This window comes from Onthophagus taurus, unplaced genomic scaffold (assembly GCF_036711975.1).
Source record: "Onthophagus taurus isolate NC unplaced genomic scaffold, IU_Otau_3.0 ScKx7SY_15, whole genome shotgun sequence".
In the NCBI taxonomy this organism is placed as follows: domain Eukaryota; kingdom Metazoa; phylum Arthropoda; class Insecta; order Coleoptera; family Scarabaeidae; genus Onthophagus; species Onthophagus taurus.
The window spans coordinates 2203933-2225257 of NW_027248940.1; the positions used below are offsets into that span (position 1 = coordinate 2203933).

At 20.1% G+C, this 21325-nt stretch overlaps 1 long non-coding RNA gene across 1 annotated transcript; it reads left to right on the forward strand.

The window, feature by feature from the left end:
• The first annotated feature begins 20102 nt into the window (after positions 1-20102).
• LOC111419561 (uncharacterized) lies at positions 20103-20906 on the forward strand. The gene is made up of 2 exons (XR_011642182.1): positions 20103-20252; positions 20311-20906. It is a non-coding gene; the product is annotated as an uncharacterized lncRNA (long non-coding RNA).
• Positions 20907-21325: the final 419 nt, after the last annotated feature.

The following is a 21325-nucleotide window of genomic DNA, read 5'->3' on the forward strand; positions in this document are numbered from 1 at the left end:
TTTTGATACAAATAACAATTAGCAAAATAACATTGAATTCAATTTTTGTATTATTCAGAGGGAAATTAAAAAATTGATAATTTCAAAAAATTGTATTAATAAAAGTTGTTCCCTTTTTAATTTTGAACAAGTTTTATTTGAAGAACTTTTTGATACAAATAACAATTAGCAAAATAACATTGAATTCAATTTTTGTATTATTCAGAGGGAAATTAAAAAATTGATAATTTCAAAAAATTGTATTAATAAAAGTTGTTCCCTTTTTAATTTTGAACAAGTTTTATTTGAAGAACTTTTTGATACAAATAACAATTAGCAAAATAACATTGAATTCAATTTTTGTATTATTCAGAGGGAAATTAAAAAATTGATAATTTCAAAAAATTGTATTAATAAAAGTTGTTCCCTTTTTAATTTTGAACAAGTTTTATTTGAAGAACTTTTTGATACAAATAACAATTAGCAAAATAACATTGAATTCAATTTTTGTATTATTCAGAGGGAAATTAAAAAATTGATAATTTCAAAAAATTGTATTAATAAAAGTTGTTTCCTTTATAATTTTGAACAAGTTTTATTTGAAGAACTTTTTGATACAAATAACAATTAGCAAAATAACATTGAATTCAATTTTTGTATTATTCAGAGGGAAATTAAAAAATTGATAATTTCAAAAAATTGTATTAGTAAAAGTTGTTCCCTTATTAATTCTTAACAAGTTTTATTTGAAAAACTTTTTGATACAAATAACAATTAGCAAAATAACATTGAATTCAATTTTTGTATTATTCAGAGGGAAATTAAAAAATTGATAATTTCAAAAAATTGTATTAATAAAAGTTGTTTCCTTTGTAATTTTGAACAAGTTTTATTTGAAGAACTTTTTGATACAAATAACAATTAGCAAAATAACATTGAATTCAATTTTTGTATTATTCAGAGGGAAATTAAAAAATTGATAATTTCAAAAAATTGTATTAATAAAAGTTGTTTCCTTTGTAATTTTGAACAAGTTTTATTTGAAGAACTTTTTGATACAAATAACAATTAGCAAAATAACATTGAATTCAATTTTTGTATTATTCAGAGGGAAATTAAAAAATTGATAATTTCAAAAAATTGTATTAGTAAAAGTTGTTCCCTTATTAATTCTTAACAAGTTTTATTTGAAAAACTTTTTGATACAAATAACAATTAGCAAAATAACATTGAATTCAATTTTTGTATTATTCAGAGGGAAATTAAAAAATTGATAATTTCAAAAAATTGTATTAATAAAAGTTGTTCCCTTTTTAATTTTGAACAAGTTTTATTTGAAGAACTTTTTGATACAAATAACAATTAGCAAAATAACATTGAATTCAATTTTTGTATTATTCAGAGGGAAATTAAAAAATTGATAATTTCAAAAAATTGTATTAGTAAAAGTTGTTCCCTTATTAATTCTTAACAAGTTTTATTTGAAAAACTTTTTGATACAAATAACAATTAGCAAAATAACATTGAATTCAATTTTTGTATTATTCAGAGGGAAATTAAAAAATTGATAATTTCAAAAAATTGTATTAATAAAAGTTGTTCCCTTTTTAATTTTGAACAAGTTTTATTTGAAGAACTTTTTGATACAAATAACAATTAGCAAAATAACATTGAATTCAATTTTTGTATTATTCAGAGGGAAATTAAAAAATTGATAATTTCAAAAAATTGTATTAATAAAAGTTGTTCCCTTTTTAATTTTGAACAAGTTTTATTTGAAGAACTTTTTGATACAAATAACAATTAGCAAAATAACATTGAATTCAATTTTTGTATTATTCAGAGGGAAATTAAAAAATTGATAATTTCAAAAAATTGTATTAATAAAAGTTGTTTCCTTTGTAATTTTGAACAAGTTTTATTTGAAGAACTTTTTGATACAAATAACAATTAGCAAAATAACATTGAATTCAATTTTTGTATTATTCAGAGGGAAATTAAAAAATTGATAATTTCAAAAAATTGTATTAGTAAAAGTTGTTCCCTTATTAATTCTTAACAAGTTTTATTTGAAAAACTTTTTGATACAAATAACAATTAGCAAAATAACATTGAATTCAATTTTTGTATTATTCAGAGGGAAATTAAAAAATTGATAATTTCAAAAAATTGTATTAATAAAAGTTGTTCCCTTTTTAATTTTGAACAAGTTTTATTTGAAGAACTTTTTGATACAAATAACAATTAGCAAAATAACATTGAATTCAATTTTTGTATTATTCAGAGGGAAATTAAAAAATTGATAATTTCAAAAAATTGTATTAATAAAAGTTGTTCCCTTTTTAATTTTGAACAAGTTTTATTTGAAGAACTTTTTGATACAAATAACAATTAGCAAAATAACATTGAATTCAATTTTTGTATTATTCAGAGGGAAATTAAAAAATTGATAATTTCAAAAAATTGTATTAATAAAAGTTGTTCCCTTTTTAATTTTGAACAAGTTTTATTTGAAGAACTTTTTGATACAAATAACAATTAGCAAAATAACATTGAATTCAATTTTTGTATTATTCAGAGGGAAATTAAAAAATTGATAATTTCAAAAAATTGTATTAATAAAAGTTGTTTCCTTTATAATTTTGAACAAGTTTTATTTGAAGAACTTTTTGATACAAATAACAATTAGCAAAATAACATTGAATTCAATTTTTGTATTATTCAGAGGGAAATTAAAAAATTGATAATTTCAAAAAATTGTATTAGTAAAAGTTGTTCCCTTATTAATTCTTAACAAGTTTTATTTGAAAAACTTTTTGATACAAATAACAATTAGCAAAATAACATTGAATTCAATTTTTGTATTATTCAGAGGGAAATTAAAAAATTGATAATTTCAAAAAATTGTATTAATAAAAGTTGTTCCCTTTTTAATTTTGAACAAGTTTTATTTGAAGAACTTTTTGATACAAATAACAATTAGCAAAATAACATTGAATTCAATTTTTGTATTATTCAGAGGGAAATTAAAAAATTGATAATTTCAAAAAATTGTATTAATAAAAGTTGTTCCCTTTTTAATTTTGAACAAGTTTTATTTGAAGAACTTTTTGATACAAATAACAATTAGCAAAATAACATTGAATTCAATTTTTGTATTATTCAGAGGGAAATTAAAAAATTGATAATTTCAAAAAATTGTATTAGTAAAAGTTGTTCCCTTATTAATTCTTAACAAGTTTTATTTGAAAAACTTTTTGATACAAATAACAATTAGCAAAATAACATTGAATTCAATTTTTGTATTATTCAGAGGGAAATTAAAAAATTGATAATTTCAAAAAATTGTATTAATAAAAGTTGTTTCCTTTGTAATTTTGAACAAGTTTTATTTGAAGAACTTTTTGATACAAATAACAATTAGCAAAATAACATTGAATTCAATTTTTGTATTATTCAGAGGGAAATTAAAAAATTGATAATTTCAAAAAATTGTATTAATAAAAGTTGTTCCCTTTTTAATTTTGAACAAGTTTTATTTGAAGAACTTTTTGATACAAATAACAATTAGCAAAATAACATTGAATTCAATTTTTGTATTATTCAGAGGGAAATTAAAAAATTGATAATTTCAAAAAATTGTATTAATAAAAGTTGTTCCCTTTTTAATTTTGAACAAGTTTTATTTGAAGAACTTTTTGATACAAATAACAATTAGCAAAATAACATTGAATTCAATTTTTGTATTATTCAGAGGGAAATTAAAAAATTGATAATTTCAAAAAATTGTATTAATAAAAGTTGTTCCCTTTTTAATTTTGAACAAGTTTTATTTGAAGAACTTTTTGATACAAATAACAATTAGCAAAATAACATTGAATTCAATTTTTGTATTATTCAGAGGGAAATTAAAAAATTGATAATTTCAAAAAATTGTATTAATAAAAGTTGTTCCCTTTTTAATTTTGAACAAGTTTTATTTGAAGAACTTTTTGATACAAATAACAATTAGCAAAATAACATTGAATTCAATTTTTGTATTATTCAGAGGGAAATTAAAAAATTGATAATTTCAAAAAATTGTATTAATAAAAGTTGTTCCCTTTTTAATTTTGAACAAGTTTTATTTGAAGAACTTTTTGATACAAATAACAATTAGCAAAATAACATTGAATTCAATTTTTGTATTATTCAGAGGGAAATTAAAAAATTGATAATTTCAAAAAATTGTATTAATAAAAGTTGTTCCCTTTTTAATTTTGAACAAGTTTTATTTGAAGAACTTTTTGATACAAATAACAATTAGCAAAATAACATTGAATTCAATTTTTGTATTATTCAGAGGGAAATTAAAAAATTGATAATTTCAAAAAATTGTATTAATAAAAGTTGTTCCCTTTTTAATTTTGAACAAGTTTTATTTGAAGAACTTTTTGATACAAATAACAATTAGCAAAATAACATTGAATTCAATTTTTGTATTATTCAGAGGGAAATTAAAAAATTGATAATTTCAAAAAATTGTATTAATAAAAGTTGTTTCCTTTATAATTTTGAACAAGTTTTATTTGAAGAACTTTTTGATACAAATAACAATTAGCAAAATAACATTGAATTCAATTTTTGTATTATTCAGAGGGAAATTAAAAAATTGATAATTTCAAAAAATTGTATTAGTAAAAGTTGTTCCCTTATTAATTCTTAACAAGTTTTATTTGAAAAACTTTTTGATACAAATAACAATTAGCAAAATAACATTGAATTCAATTTTTGTATTATTCAGAGGGAAATTAAAAAATTGATAATTTCAAAAAATTGTATTAATAAAAGTTGTTTCCTTTGTAATTTTGAACAAGTTTTATTTGAAGAACTTTTTGATACAAATAACAATTAGCAAAATAACATTGAATTCAATTTTTGTATTATTCAGAGGGAAATTAAAAAATTGATAATTTCAAAAAATTGTATTAATAAAAGTTGTTTCCTTTGTAATTTTGAACAAGTTTTATTTGAAGAACTTTTTGATACAAATAACAATTAGCAAAATAACATTGAATTCAATTTTTGTATTATTCAGAGGGAAATTAAAAAATTGATAATTTCAAAAAATTGTATTAGTAAAAGTTGTTCCCTTATTAATTCTTAACAAGTTTTATTTGAAAAACTTTTTGATACAAATAACAATTAGCAAAATAACATTGAATTCAATTTTTGTATTATTCAGAGGGAAATTAAAAAATTGATAATTTCAAAAAATTGTATTAATAAAAGTTGTTCCCTTTTTAATTTTGAACAAGTTTTATTTGAAGAACTTTTTGATACAAATAACAATTAGCAAAATAACATTGAATTCAATTTTTGTATTATTCAGAGGGAAATTAAAAAATTGATAATTTCAAAAAATTGTATTAGTAAAAGTTGTTCCCTTATTAATTCTTAACAAGTTTTATTTGAAAAACTTTTTGATACAAATAACAATTAGCAAAATAACATTGAATTCAATTTTTGTATTATTCAGAGGGAAATTAAAAAATTGATAATTTCAAAAAATTGTATTAATAAAAGTTGTTCCCTTTTTAATTTTGAACAAGTTTTATTTGAAGAACTTTTTGATACAAATAACAATTAGCAAAATAACATTGAATTCAATTTTTGTATTATTCAGAGGGAAATTAAAAAATTGATAATTTCAAAAAATTGTATTAATAAAAGTTGTTCCCTTTTTAATTTTGAACAAGTTTTATTTGAAGAACTTTTTGATACAAATAACAATTAGCAAAATAACATTGAATTCAATTTTTGTATTATTCAGAGGGAAATTAAAAAATTGATAATTTCAAAAAATTGTATTAATAAAAGTTGTTTCCTTTGTAATTTTGAACAAGTTTTATTTGAAGAACTTTTTGATACAAATAACAATTAGCAAAATAACATTGAATTCAATTTTTGTATTATTCAGAGGGAAATTAAAAAATTGATAATTTCAAAAAATTGTATTAGTAAAAGTTGTTCCCTTATTAATTCTTAACAAGTTTTATTTGAAAAACTTTTTGATACAAATAACAATTAGCAAAATAACATTGAATTCAATTTTTGTATTATTCAGAGGGAAATTAAAAAATTGATAATTTCAAAAAATTGTATTAATAAAAGTTGTTCCCTTTTTAATTTTGAACAAGTTTTATTTGAAGAACTTTTTGATACAAATAACAATTAGCAAAATAACATTGAATTCAATTTTTGTATTATTCAGAGGGAAATTAAAAAATTGATAATTTCAAAAAATTGTATTAATAAAAGTTGTTCCCTTTTTAATTTTGAACAAGTTTTATTTGAAGAACTTTTTGATACAAATAACAATTAGCAAAATAACATTGAATTCAATTTTTGTATTATTCAGAGGGAAATTAAAAAATTGATAATTTCAAAAAATTGTATTAATAAAAGTTGTTTCCTTTATAATTTTGAACAAGTTTTATTTGAAGAACTTTTTGATACAAATAACAATTAGCAAAATAACATTGAATTCAATTTTTGTATTATTCAGAGGGAAATTAAAAAATTGATAATTTCAAAAAATTGTATTAGTAAAAGTTGTTCCCTTATTAATTCTTAACAAGTTTTATTTGAAAAACTTTTTGATACAAATAACAATTAGCAAAATAACATTGAATTCAATTTTTGTATTATTCAGAGGGAAATTAAAAAATTGATAATTTCAAAAAATTGTATTAATAAAAGTTGTTCCCTTTTTAATTTTGAACAAGTTTTATTTGAAGAACTTTTTGATACAAATAACAATTAGCAAAATAACATTGAATTCAATTTTTGTATTATTCAGAGGGAAATTAAAAAATTGATAATTTCAAAAAATTGTATTAATAAAAGTTGTTCCCTTTTTAATTTTGAACAAGTTTTATTTGAAGAACTTTTTGATACAAATAACAATTAGCAAAATAACATTGAATTCAATTTTTGTATTATTCAGAGGGAAATTAAAAAATTGATAATTTCAAAAAATTGTATTAGTAAAAGTTGTTCCCTTATTAATTCTTAACAAGTTTTATTTGAAAAACTTTTTGATACAAATAACAATTAGCAAAATAACATTGAATTCAATTTTTGTATTATTCAGAGGGAAATTAAAAAATTGATAATTTCAAAAAATTGTATTAATAAAAGTTGTTTCCTTTGTAATTTTGAACAAGTTTTATTTGAAGAACTTTTTGATACAAATAACAATTAGCAAAATAACATTGAATTCAATTTTTGTATTATTCAGAGGGAAATTAAAAAATTGATAATTTCAAAAAATTGTATTAATAAAAGTTGTTCCCTTTTTAATTTTGAACAAGTTTTATTTGAAGAACTTTTTGATACAAATAACAATTAGCAAAATAACATTGAATTCAATTTTTGTATTATTCAGAGGGAAATTAAAAAATTGATAATTTCAAAAAATTGTATTAATAAAAGTTGTTCCCTTTTTAATTTTGAACAAGTTTTATTTGAAGAACTTTTTGATACAAATAACAATTAGCAAAATAACATTGAATTCAATTTTTGTATTATTCAGAGGGAAATTAAAAAATTGATAATTTCAAAAAATTGTATTAATAAAAGTTGTTCCCTTTTTAATTTTGAACAAGTTTTATTTGAAGAACTTTTTGATACAAATAACAATTAGCAAAATAACATTGAATTCAATTTTTGTATTATTCAGAGGGAAATTAAAAAATTGATAATTTCAAAAAATTGTATTAATAAAAGTTGTTCCCTTTTTAATTTTGAACAAGTTTTATTTGAAGAACTTTTTGATACAAATAACAATTAGCAAAATAACATTGAATTCAATTTTTGTATTATTCAGAGGGAAATTAAAAAATTGATAATTTCAAAAAATTGTATTAATAAAAGTTGTTCCCTTTTTAATTTTGAACAAGTTTTATTTGAAGAACTTTTTGATACAAATAACAATTAGCAAAATAACATTGAATTCAATTTTTGTATTATTCAGAGGGAAATTAAAAAATTGATAATTTCAAAAAATTGTATTAATAAAAGTTGTTCCCTTTTTAATTTTGAACAAGTTTTATTTGAAGAACTTTTTGATACAAATAACAATTAGCAAAATAACATTGAATTCAATTTTTGTATTATTCAGAGGGAAATTAAAAAATTGATAATTTCAAAAAATTGTATTAATAAAAGTTGTTCCCTTTTTAATTTTGAACAAGTTTTATTTGAAGAACTTTTTGATACAAATAACAATTAGCAAAATAACATTGAATTCAATTTTTGTATTATTCAGAGGGAAATTAAAAAATTGATAATTTCAAAAAATTGTATTAGTAAAAGTTGTTCCCTTATTAATTCTTAACAAGTTTTATTTGAAAAACTTTTTGATACAAATAACAATTAGCAAAATAACATTGAATTCAATTTTTGTATTATTCAGAGGGAAATTAAAAAATTGATAATTTCAAAAAATTGTATTAATAAAAGTTGTTTCCTTTGTAATTTTGAACAAGTTTTATTTGAAGAACTTTTTGATACAAATAACAATTAGCAAAATAACATTGAATTCAATTTTTGTATTATTCAGAGGGAAATTAAAAAATTGATAATTTCAAAAAATTGTATTAATAAAAGTTGTTTCCTTTGTAATTTTGAACAAGTTTTATTTGAAGAACTTTTTGATACAAATAACAATTAGCAAAATAACATTGAATTCAATTTTTGTATTATTCAGAGGGAAATTAAAAAATTGATAATTTCAAAAAATTGTATTAGTAAAAGTTGTTCCCTTATTAATTCTTAACAAGTTTTATTTGAAAAACTTTTTGATACAAATAACAATTAGCAAAATAACATTGAATTCAATTTTTGTATTATTCAGAGGGAAATTAAAAAATTGATAATTTCAAAAAATTGTATTAATAAAAGTTGTTCCCTTTTTAATTTTGAACAAGTTTTATTTGAAGAACTTTTTGATACAAATAACAATTAGCAAAATAACATTGAATTCAATTTTTGTATTATTCAGAGGGAAATTAAAAAATTGATAATTTCAAAAAATTGTATTAATAAAAGTTGTTCCCTTTTTAATTTTGAACAAGTTTTATTTGAAGAACTTTTTGATACAAATAACAATTAGCAAAATAACATTGAATTCAATTTTTGTATTATTCAGAGGGAAATTAAAAAATTGATAATTTCAAAAAATTGTATTAATAAAAGTTGTTCCCTTTTTAATTTTGAACAAGTTTTATTTGAAGAACTTTTTGATACAAATAACAATTAGCAAAATAACATTGAATTCAATTTTTGTATTATTCAGAGGGAAATTAAAAAATTGATAATTTCAAAAAATTGTATTAATAAAAGTTGTTCCCTTTTTAATTTTGAACAAGTTTTATTTGAAGAACTTTTTGATACAAATAACAATTAGCAAAATAACATTGAATTCAATTTTTGTATTATTCAGAGGGAAATTAAAAAATTGATAATTTCAAAAAATTGTATTAATAAAAGTTGTTCCCTTTTTAATTTTGAACAAGTTTTATTTGAAGAACTTTTTGATACAAATAACAATTAGCAAAATAACATTGAATTCAATTTTTGTATTATTCAGAGGGAAATTAAAAAATTGATAATTTCAAAAAATTGTATTAATAAAAGTTGTTCCCTTTTTAATTTTGAACAAGTTTTATTTGAAGAACTTTTTGATACAAATAACAATTAGCAAAATAACATTGAATTCAATTTTTGTATTATTCAGAGGGAAATTAAAAAATTGATAATTTCAAAAAATTGTATTAATAAAAGTTGTTCCCTTATTAATTCTTAACAAGTTTTATTTGAAAAACTTTTTGATACAAATAACAATTAGCAAAATAACATTGAATTCAATTTTTGTATTATTCAGAGGGAAATTAAAAAATTGATAATTTCAAAAAATTGTATTAATAAAAGTTGTTCCCTTCTTAATTTTGAACAAGTTTTATTTGAAGAACTTTTTGATACAAATAACAATTAGCAAAATAACATTGAATTCAATTTTTGTATTATTCAGAGGGAAATTAAAAAATTGATAATTTCAAAAAATTGTATTAATAAAAGTTGTTCCCTTCTTAATTTTGAACAAGTTTTATTTGAAGAACTTTTTGATACAAATAACAATTAGCAAAATAACATTGAATTCAATTTTTGTATTATTCAGAGGGAAATTAAAAAATTGATAATTTCAAAAAATTGTATTAATAAAAGTTGTTCCCTTCTTAATTTTGAACAAGTTTTATTTGAAGAACTTTTTGATACAAATAACAATTAGCAAAATAACATTGAATTCAATTTTTGTATTATTCAGAGGGAAATTAAAAAATTGATAATTTCAAAAAATTGTATTAATAAAAGTTGTTCCCTTCTTAATTTTGAACAAGTTTTATTTGAAGAACTTTTTGATACAAATAACAATTAGCAAAATAACATTGAATTCAATTTTTGTATTATTCAGAGGGAAATTAAAAAATTGATAATTTCAAAAAATTGTATTAATAAAAGTTGTTCCCTTCTTAATTTTGAACAAGTTTTATTTGAAGAACTTTTTGATACAAATAACAATTAGCAAAATAACATTGAATTCAATTTTTGTATTATTCAGAGGGAAATTAAAAAATTGATAATTTCAAAAAATTGTATTAATAAAAGTTGTTCCCTTCTTAATTTTGAACAAGTTTTATTTGAAGAACTTTTTGATACAAATAACAATTAGCAAAATAACATTGAATTCAATTTTTGTATTATTCAGAGGGAAATTAAAAAATTGATAATTTCAAAAAATTGTATTAATAAAAGTTGTTCCCTTCTTAATTTTGAACAAGTTTTATTTGAAGAACTTTTTGATACAAATAACAATTAGCAAAATAACATTGAATTCAATTTTTGTATTATTCAGAGGGAAATTAAAAAATTGATAATTTCAAAAAATTGTATTAATAAAAGTTGTTCCCTTTTTAATTTTGAACAAGTTTTATTTGAAGAACTTTTTGATACAAACAACTATTAGGAAAATAACATTGAATTCAATTTTTGTATTATTCAGAGGGAAATTAAAAAATTGATAATTTCAAAAAATTGTATTAATAAAAGTTGTTCCCTTTTTAATTTTGAACAAGTTTTATTTGAAGAACTTTTTGATACAAACAACTATTAGGAAAATAACATTGAATTCAATTTTTGTATTATTCAGAGGGAAATTAAAAAATTGATAATTTCAAAAAATTGTATTAATAAAAGTTGTTCCCTTTTTAATTTTGAACAAGTTTTATTTGAACAACTTTTTGATACAAACAACTATTAGGAAAATAACATTGAATTCAATTTTTGTATTATTCAGAGGGAAATTAAAAAATTGATAATTTCAAAAAATTGTATTAATAAAAGTTGTTCCCTTTTTAATTTTGAACAAGTTTTATTTGAAGAACTTTTTGATACAAATAACAATTAGCAAAATAACATTGAATTCAATTTCTGTATTATTCAGAGGGAAATTAAAAAATTGATAATTTCAAAAAATTGTATTAATAAAAGTTGTTCCCTTTTTAATTTTGAACAAGTTTTATTTGAAGAACTTTTTGATACAAATAACAATTAGCAAAATAACATTGAATTCAATTTCTGTATTATTCAGAGGGAAATTAAAAAATTGATAATTTCAAAAAATTGTATTAATAAAAGTTGTTCCCTTTTTAATTTTGAACAAGTTTTATTTGAAGAACTTTTTGATACAAATAGCAATTAGCAAAATAACATTGAATTCAATTTTTGTATTATTCAGAGGGGAATTAGAAAATTGATAATATCAAAAAATTGTATTAATAAAAGTTGTTCCCTTTTTAATTTTGAACAAGTTTTATTTGAAGAACTTTTTGATACAAATAACAATTAGCAAAATAACATTGAATTCAATTTTTGTATTATTCAGAGGGAAATTAAAAAATTGATAATTTCAAAAAATTGTATTAATAAAAGTTGTTCCCTTTTTAATTTTGAACAAGTTTTATTTGAAGAACTTTTTGATACAAATAACAATTAGCAAAATAACATTGAATTCAATTTCTGTATTATTCAGAGGGAAATTAAAAAATTGATAATTTCAAAAAATTGTATTAATAAAAGTTGTTCCCTTTTTAATTTTGAACAAGTTTTATTTGAAGAACTTTTTGATACAAATAACAATTAGCAAAATAACATTGAATTCAATTTCTGTATTATTCAGAGGGAAATTAAAAAATTGATAATTTCAAAAAATTGTATTAATAAAAGTTGTTCCCTTTTTAATTTTGAACAAGTTTTATTTGAAGAACTTTTTGATACAAATAACAATTAGCAAAATAACATTGAATTCAATTTCTGTATTATTCAGAGGGAAATTAAAAAATTGATAATTTCAAAAAATTGTATTAATAAAAGTTGTTCCCTTTTTAATTTTGAACAAGTTTTATTTGAAGAACTTTTTGATACAAATAACAATTAGCAAAATAACATTGAATTCAATTTCTGTATTATTCAGAGGGAAATTAAAAAATTGATAATTTCAAAAAATTGTATTAATAAAAGTTGTTCCCTTTTTAATTTTGAACAAGTTTTATTTGAAGAACTTTTTGATACAAATAACAATTAGCAAAATAACATTGAATTCAATTTCTGTATTATTCAGAGGGAAATTAAAAAATTGATAATTTCAAAAAATTGTATTAATAAAAGTTGTTCCCTTCTTAATTTTGAACAAGTTTTATTTGAAGAACTTTTTGATACAAATAACAATTAGCAAAATAACATTGAATTCAATTTCTGTATTATTCAGAGGGAAATTAAAAAATTGATAATTTCAAAAAATTGTATTAATAAAAGTTGTTCCCTTCTTAATTTTGAACAAGTTTTATTTGAAGAACTTTTTGATACAAATAACAATTAGCAAAATAACATTGAATTCAATTTCTGTATTATTCAGAGGGAAATTAAAAAATTGATAATTTCAAAAAATTGTATTAATAAAAGTTGTTTCCTTTGTAATTTTGAACAAGTTTTATTTGAAGAACTTTTTGATACAAATAACAATTAGCAAAATAACATTGAATTCAATTTCTGTATTATTCAGAGGGAAATTAAAAAATTGATAATTTCAAAAAATTGTATTAATAATAGTTGTTCCCTTCTTAATTTTGAACAAGTTTTATTTGAAGAACTTTTTGATACAAATAACAATTAGCAAAATAACATTGAATTCAATTTTTGTATTATTCAGAGGGAAATTAAAAAATTGATAATTTCAAAAAATTGTATTAATAAAAGTTGTTCCCTTTTTAATTTTGAACAAGTTTTATTTGAAGAACTTTTTGATACAAATAACAATTAGCAAAATAACATTGAATTCAATTTCTGTATTATTCAGAGGGAAATTAAAAAATTGATAATTTCAAAAAATTGTATTAATAATAGTTGTTCCCTTCTTAATTTTGAACAAGTTTTATTTGAAGAACTTTTTGATACAAATAACAATTAGCAAAATAACATTGAATTCAATTTTTGTATTATTCAGAGGGAAATTAAAAAATTGATAATTTCAAAAAATTGTATTAATAAAAGTTGTTTCCTTTGTAATTTTGAACAAGTTTTATTTGAAGAACTTTTTGATACAAATAACAATTAGCAAAATAACATTGAATTCAATTTTTGTATTATTCAGAGGGAAATTAAAAAATTGATAATTTCAAAAAATTGTATTAATAAAAGTTGTTTCCTTTGTAATTTTGAACAAGTTTTATTTGAAGAACTTTTTGATACAAATAACAATTAGCAAAATAACATTGAATTCAATTTTTGTATTATTCAGAGGGAAATTAAAAAATTGATAATTTCAAAAAATTGTATTAATAAAAGTTGTTTCCTTTGTAATTTTGAACAAGTTTTATTTGAAGAACTTTTTGATACAAACAACTATTAGGAAAATAACATTGAATTCAATTTTTGTATTATTCAGAGGGAAATTAAAAAATTGATAATTTCAAAAAATTGTATTAATAAAAGTTGTTTCCTTTGTAATTTTGAACAAGTTTTATTTGAAGAACTTTTTGATACAAATAACAATTAGCAAAATAACATTGAATTCAATTTTTGTATTATTCAGAGGGAAATTAAAAAATTGATAATTTCAAAAAATTGTATTAATAAAAGTTGTTTCCTTTGTAATTTTGAACAAGTTTTATTTGAAGAACTTTTTGATACAAATAACAATTAGCAAAATAACATTGAATTCAATTTTTGTATTATTCAGAGGGAAATTAAAAAATTGATAATTTCAAAAAATTGTATTAATAAAAGTTGTTTCCTTTGTAATTTTGAACAAGTTTTATTTGAAGAACTTTTTGATACAAATAACAATTAGCAAAATAACATTGAATTCAATTTTTGTATTATTCAGAGGGAAATTAAAAAATTGATAATTTCAAAAAATTGTATTAATAAAAGTTGTTTCCTTTGTAATTTTGAACAAGTTTTATTTGAAGAACTTTTTGATACAAACAACTATTAGGAAAATAACATTGAATTCAATTTTTGTATTATTCAGAGGGAAATTAAAAAATTGATAATTTCAAAAAATTGTATTAATAAAAGTTGTTTCCTTTGTAATTTTGAACAAGTTTTATTTGAAGAACTTTTTGATACAAATAACAATTAGCAAAATAACATTGAATTCAATTTTTGTATTATTCAGAGGGAAATTAAAAAATTGATAATTTCAAAAAATTGTATTAATAAAAGTTGTTTCCTTTGTAATTTTGAACAAGTTTTATTTGAAGAACTTTTTGATACAAATAACAATTAGCAAAATAACATTGAATTCAATTTTTGTATTATTCAGAGGGAAATTAAAAAATTGATAATTTCAAAAAATTGTATTAATAAAAGTTGTTTCCTTTGTAATTTTGAACAAGTTTTATTTGAAGAACTTTTTGATACAAATAACAATTAGCAAAATAACATTGAATTCAATTTTTGTATTATTCAGAGGGAAATTAAAAAATTGATAATTTCAAAAAATTGTATTAATAAAAGTTGTTTCCTTTGTAATTTTGAACAAGTTTTATTTGAAGAACTTTTTGATACAAACAACTATTAGGAAAATAACATTGAATTCAATTTTTGTATTATTCAGAGGGAAATTAAAAAATTGATAATTTCAAAAAATTGTATTAATAAAAGTTGTTCCCTTTTTAATTTTGAACAAGTTTTATTTGAAGAACTTTTTGATACAAATAACAATTAGCAAAATAACATTGAATTCAATTTTTGTATTATTCAGAGGGAAATTAAAAAATTGATAATTTCAAAAAATTGTATTAATAAAAGTTGTTCCCTTTTTAATTTTGAACAAGTTTTATTTGAAGAACTTTTTGATACAAATAACAATTAGCAAAATAACATTGAATTCAATTTTTGTATTATTCAGAGGGAAATTAAAAAATTGATAATTTCAAAAAATTGTATTAATAAAAGTTGTTCCCTTTTTAATTTTGAACAAGTTTTATTTGAAGAACTTTTTGATACAAATAACAATTAGCAAAATAACATTGAATTCAATTTTTGTATTATTCAGAGGGAAATTAAAAAATTGATAATTTCAAAAAATTGTATTAATAAAAGTTGTTCCCTTTTTAATTTTGAACAAGTTTTATTTGAAGAACTTTTTGATACAAATAACAATTAGCAAAATAACATTGAATTCAATTTTTGTATTATTCAGAGGGAAATTAAAAAATTGATAATTTCAAAAAATTGTATTAATAAAAGTTGTTCCCTTTTTAATTTTGAACAAGTTTTATTTGAAGAACTTTTTGATACAAATAACAATTAGCAAAATAACATTGAATTCAATTTTTGTATTATTCAGAGGGAAATTAAAAAATTGATAATTTCAAAAAATTGTATTAATAAAAGTTGTTTCCTTTGTAATTTTGAACAAGTTTTATTTGAAGAACTTTTTGATACAAACAACAATTAGTAAAATAACATTGAATTCAATTTTTGTATTATTCAGAGGGAAATTAAAAAATTGATAATTTCAAAAAATTGTATTAATAAAAGTTGTTCCCTTTTTAATTTTGAACAAGTTTTATTTGAAGAACTTTTTGATACAAATAGCAATTAGCAAAATAACATTGAATTCAATTTTTGTATTATTCAGAGGGGAATTAGAAAATTGATAATTTCAAAAAATTGTATTAATAAAAGTTGTTCCCTTTTTAATTTTGAACAAGTTTTATTTGAAGAACTTTTTGATACAAATAACAATTAGCAAAATAACATTGAATTCAATTTTTGTATTATTCAGAGGGAAATTAAAAAATTGATAATTTCAAAAAATTGTATTAATAAAAGTTGTTTCCTTTGTAATTTTGAACAAGTTTTATTTGAAGAACTTTTTGATACAAATAACAATTAGCAAAATAACATTGAATTCAATTTTTGTATTATTCAGAGGGAAATTAAAAAATTGATAATTTCAAAAAATTGTATTAATAAAAGTTGTTTCCTTTGTAATTTTGAACAAGTTTTATTTGAAGAACTTTTTGATACAAACAACTATTAGGAAAATAACATTGAATTCAATTTTTGTATTATTCAGAGGGAAATTAAAAAATTGATAATTTCAAAAAATTGTATTAATAAAAGTTGTTCCCTTTTTAATTTTGAACAAGTTTTATTTGAAGAACTTTTTGATACAAATAACAATTAGCAAAATAACATTGAATTCAATTTTTGTATTATTCAGAGGGAAATTAAAAAATTGATAATTTCAAAAAATTGTATTAATAAAAGTTGTTTCCTTTGTAATTTTGAACAAGTTTTATTTGAAGAACTTTTTGATACAAATAACAATTAGCAAAATAACATTGAATTCAATTTTTGTATTATTCAGAGGGAAATTAAAAAATTGATAATTTCAAAAAATTGTATTAATAAAAGTTGTTTCCTTTGTAATTTTGAACAAGTTTTATTTGAAGAACTTTTTGATACAAATAACAATTAGCAAAATAACATTGAATTCAATTTCTGTATTATTCAGAGGGAAATTAAAAAATTGATAATTTCAAAAAATTGTATTAATAAAAGTTGTTCCCTTTTTAATTTTGAACAAGTTTTATTTGAAGAACTTTTTGATACAAACAACAATTAGTAAAATAACATTGAATTCAATTTTTGTATTATTCAGAGGGAAATTAAAAAATTGATAATTTCAAAAAATTGTATTAATAAAAGTTGTTCCCTTTTTAATTTTGAACAAGTTTTATTTGAAGAACTTTTTGATACAAACAACAATTAGTAAAATAACATTGAATTCAATTTTTGTATTATTCAGAGGGAAATTAAAAAATTGATAATTTCAAAAAATTGTATTAATAAAAGTTGTTCCCTTTTTAATTTTGAACAAGTTTTATTTGAAGAACTTTTTGATACAAATAACAATTAGCAAAATAACATTGAATTCAATTTCTGTATTATTCAGAGGGAAATTAAAAAATTGATAATTTCAAAAAATTGTATTAATAAAAGTTGTTCCCTTTTTAATTTTGAACAAGTTTTATTTGAAGAACTTTTTGATACAAACAACAATTAGTAAAATAACATTGAATTCAATTTTTGTATTATTCAGAGGGAAATTAAAAAATTGATAATTTCAAAAAATTGTATTAATAAAAGTTGTTCCCTTTTTAATTTTGAACAAGTTTTATTTGAAGAACTTTTTGATACAAATAACAATTAGCAAAATAACATTGAATTCAATTTCTGTATTATTCAGAGGGAAATTAAAAAATTGATAATTTCAAAAAATTGTATTAATAAAAGTTGTTCCCTTTTTAATTTTGAACAAGTTTTATTTGAAGAACTTTTTGATACAAACAACAATTAGTAAAATAACATTGAATTCAATTTTTGTATTATTCAGAGGGAAATTAAAAAATTGATAATTTCAAAAAATTGTATTAATAAAAGTTGTTCCCTTTTTAATTTTGAACAAGTTTTATTTGAAGAACTTTTTGATACAAACAACAATTAGTAAAATAACATTGAATTCAATTTTTGTATTATTCAGAGGGAAATTAAAAAATTGATAATTTCAAAAAATTGTATTAATAAAAGTTGTTCCCTTCTTAATTTTGAACAAGTTTTATTTGAAGAACTTTTTGATACAAATAACAATTAGCAAAATAACATTGAATTCAATTTTTGTATTATTCAGAGGGAAATTAAAAAATCGATAATTTCAAAAAATTGTATTAATAAAAGTTGTTTCCTTTGTAATTTTGAACAAGTTTTATTTGAAGAACTTTTTGATACAAATAACAATTAGCAAAATAACATTGAATTCAATTTCTGTATTATTCAGAGGGAAATTAAAAAATTGATAATTTCAAAAAATTATATTAATAAAAGTTGTTTCCTTTGTAATTTTGAACAAGTTTTATTTGAAGAACTTTTTGATACAAATAACAATTAGCAAAATAACATTGAATTCAATTTTTGTATTATTCAGAGGGAAATTAAAAAATTGATAATTTCAAAAAATTGTATTAATAAAAGTTGTTTCCTTTGTAATTTTGAACAAGTTTTATTTGAAGAACTTTTTGATACAAATAACAATTAGCAAAATAACATTGAATTCAATTTCTGTATTATTCAGAGGGAAATTAAAAAATTGATAATTTCAAAAAATTGTATTAATAAAAGTTGTTTCCTTTGTAATTTTGAACAAGTTTTATTTGAAGAACTTTTTGATACAAATAACAATTAGCAAAATAACATTGAATTCAATTTTTGTATTATTCAGAGGGAAATTAAAAAATTGATAATTTCAAAAAATTGTATTAATAAAAGTTGTTTCCTTTGTAATTTTGAACAAGTTTTATTTGAAGAACTTTTTGATACAAATAACAATTAGCAAAATAACATTGAATTCAATTTCTGTATTATTCAGAGGGAAATTAAAAAATTGATAATTTCAAAAAATTGTATTAATAAAAGTTGTTTCCTTTGTAATTTTGAACAAGTTTTATTTGAAGAACTTTTTGATACAAATAACAATTAGCAAAATAACATTGAATTCAATTTTTGTATTATTCAGAGGGAAATTAAAAAATTGATAATTTCAAAAAATTGTATTAATAAAAGTTGTTTCCTTTGTAATTTTGAACAAGTTTTATTTGAAGAACTTTTTGATACAAATAACAATTAGCAAAATAACATTGAATTCAATTTCTGTATTATTCAGAGGGAAATTAAAAAATTGATAATTTCAAAAAATTGTATTAATAATAGTTGTTCCCTTCTTAATTTTGAACAAGTTTTATTTGAAGAACTTTTTGATACAAATAACAATTAGCAAAATAACATTGAATTCAATTTTTGTATTATTCAGAGGGAAATCAAAAAATTGATAATTTCAAAAAATTGTATTAATAAAAGTTGTTCCCTTTTTAATTTTGAACAAGTTTTATTTGAAGAACTTTTTGATACAAACAACTATTAGGAAAATAACATTGAATTCAATTTTTGTATTATTCAGAGGGAAATTAAAAAATTGATAATTTCAAAAAATTGTATTAATAAAAGTTGTTCCCTTTTTAATTTTGAACAAGTTTTATTTGAAGAACTTTTTGATACAAATAGCAATTAGCAAAATAACATTGAATTCAATTTCTGTATTATTCAGAGGGAAATTAAAAAATTGATAATTTCAAAAAATTGTATTAATAAAACTTGTTGCCTTATTAATTCTTAACATGTTTTATTTGAAAAGCTTTTTGATATAAGCAACAAATATTGCATGAAACATATTTCGATAAAAATAATAATTAGCTTTGAAATTTCTTGATTTGAATTAAATTGTATTTCATACTTACTGTTCACAGAGAAATTAAAAAATTTGATTAACAAAAGTTATTCCTTTTTTAATTGTATTAAAAAAATTCACACAACATTTTTAATAAAAATATTTTAAAAAGAATCACATAAATTAATTGTTACAAATGTGCATTTAGTTTCGATATTTGTTTAGCTTTAATTTTCAGGTGTCACCGGGAAAATCTTGTTTAGGTAATAAAAGCGCATCTCTATTTATAGTCCCAGCTTTATTCCATCAACCTTCAGTTTGAACAGGTGCTGTTAGGTTATAAAATGTCCAATGCAAAAATGATTTTCACTACAAAGTAAGTACCCGAAAAAAGAAAAATATATTTAATACCATAACAAAACTATTCATTTCAGATTGTTGTTATCGTTCCTTTTAATGAAAAACATCGCGTCGAATGCACTCACTCAAAATAACCTTTTAACTGCTCCTTCAACAGAGCAACCACTCGTAAATGTTGAACGAGATGATTTTTTTAATAAGAAATTCGATTTTCTAGGGATTTTAAGAGAAAGCCGGTTTAGAACGAAAATGGACCATGGGATGAACGACTTTATGACGTCAAAAATCAATACAACACGAAATATTTTTCCAAACCTTAGAAATCTAGACAATAATAATGGAGATAGAAGATTAATTATTATACCGACAAGGATAATTAAATGTGTAGCAGGAGCTGCTATCGGCTTGATATTTCTTGGTTTGGTGGGGTGTAGTAAATATATGATGTATAAAGAATTACTGTATAATAAAGAACAAGAAGACACGTTGTATGAAAAACAACCAATTTCCGATATTCCTCCATCTGAGGTTCACCGCTTTGTTATCGTCGTTCTCGTTCATCCAATTCCTACACTAAATTAAGTGGGTTGAGGTTATGTTCGTATTTAGAGTATAATTATATTTGCTGATATGATACTGCAATAATAATAAATATATTTATGTGATATCATTTCTGTATTTTGTTTCTTTGAGTTTTAATTTTAAGAAAATTTCGAATTGGGACATACATTGCAATGAGGGTGAGGCTGCCTCAGCTTAACTAATGACTAGTTGTAGTTTAATTAAGCCGAGGCGCTGCATTAAATATCATATTAATATCATATAAAATTAAATGGGACCGCGACCACAGATTAATTACTATATATATCCGTAAAAATGAGATAATTCTGTATGAGGTTGGCATTAGTGTAAAGCCTCGCCCGCAAACGACCTTGGCTTGAACACTTCAAAATGGGATAGTTTTGCATCAGCTTGGGAATATCACTGGTACATAACAAATACAATATTGGACCAAAATTATATCCGTTAGCAATGGGGGAAGAGTATTCGCCTTCTTGTCCGATTCGGAATGATTTTGTTAAGTCACTA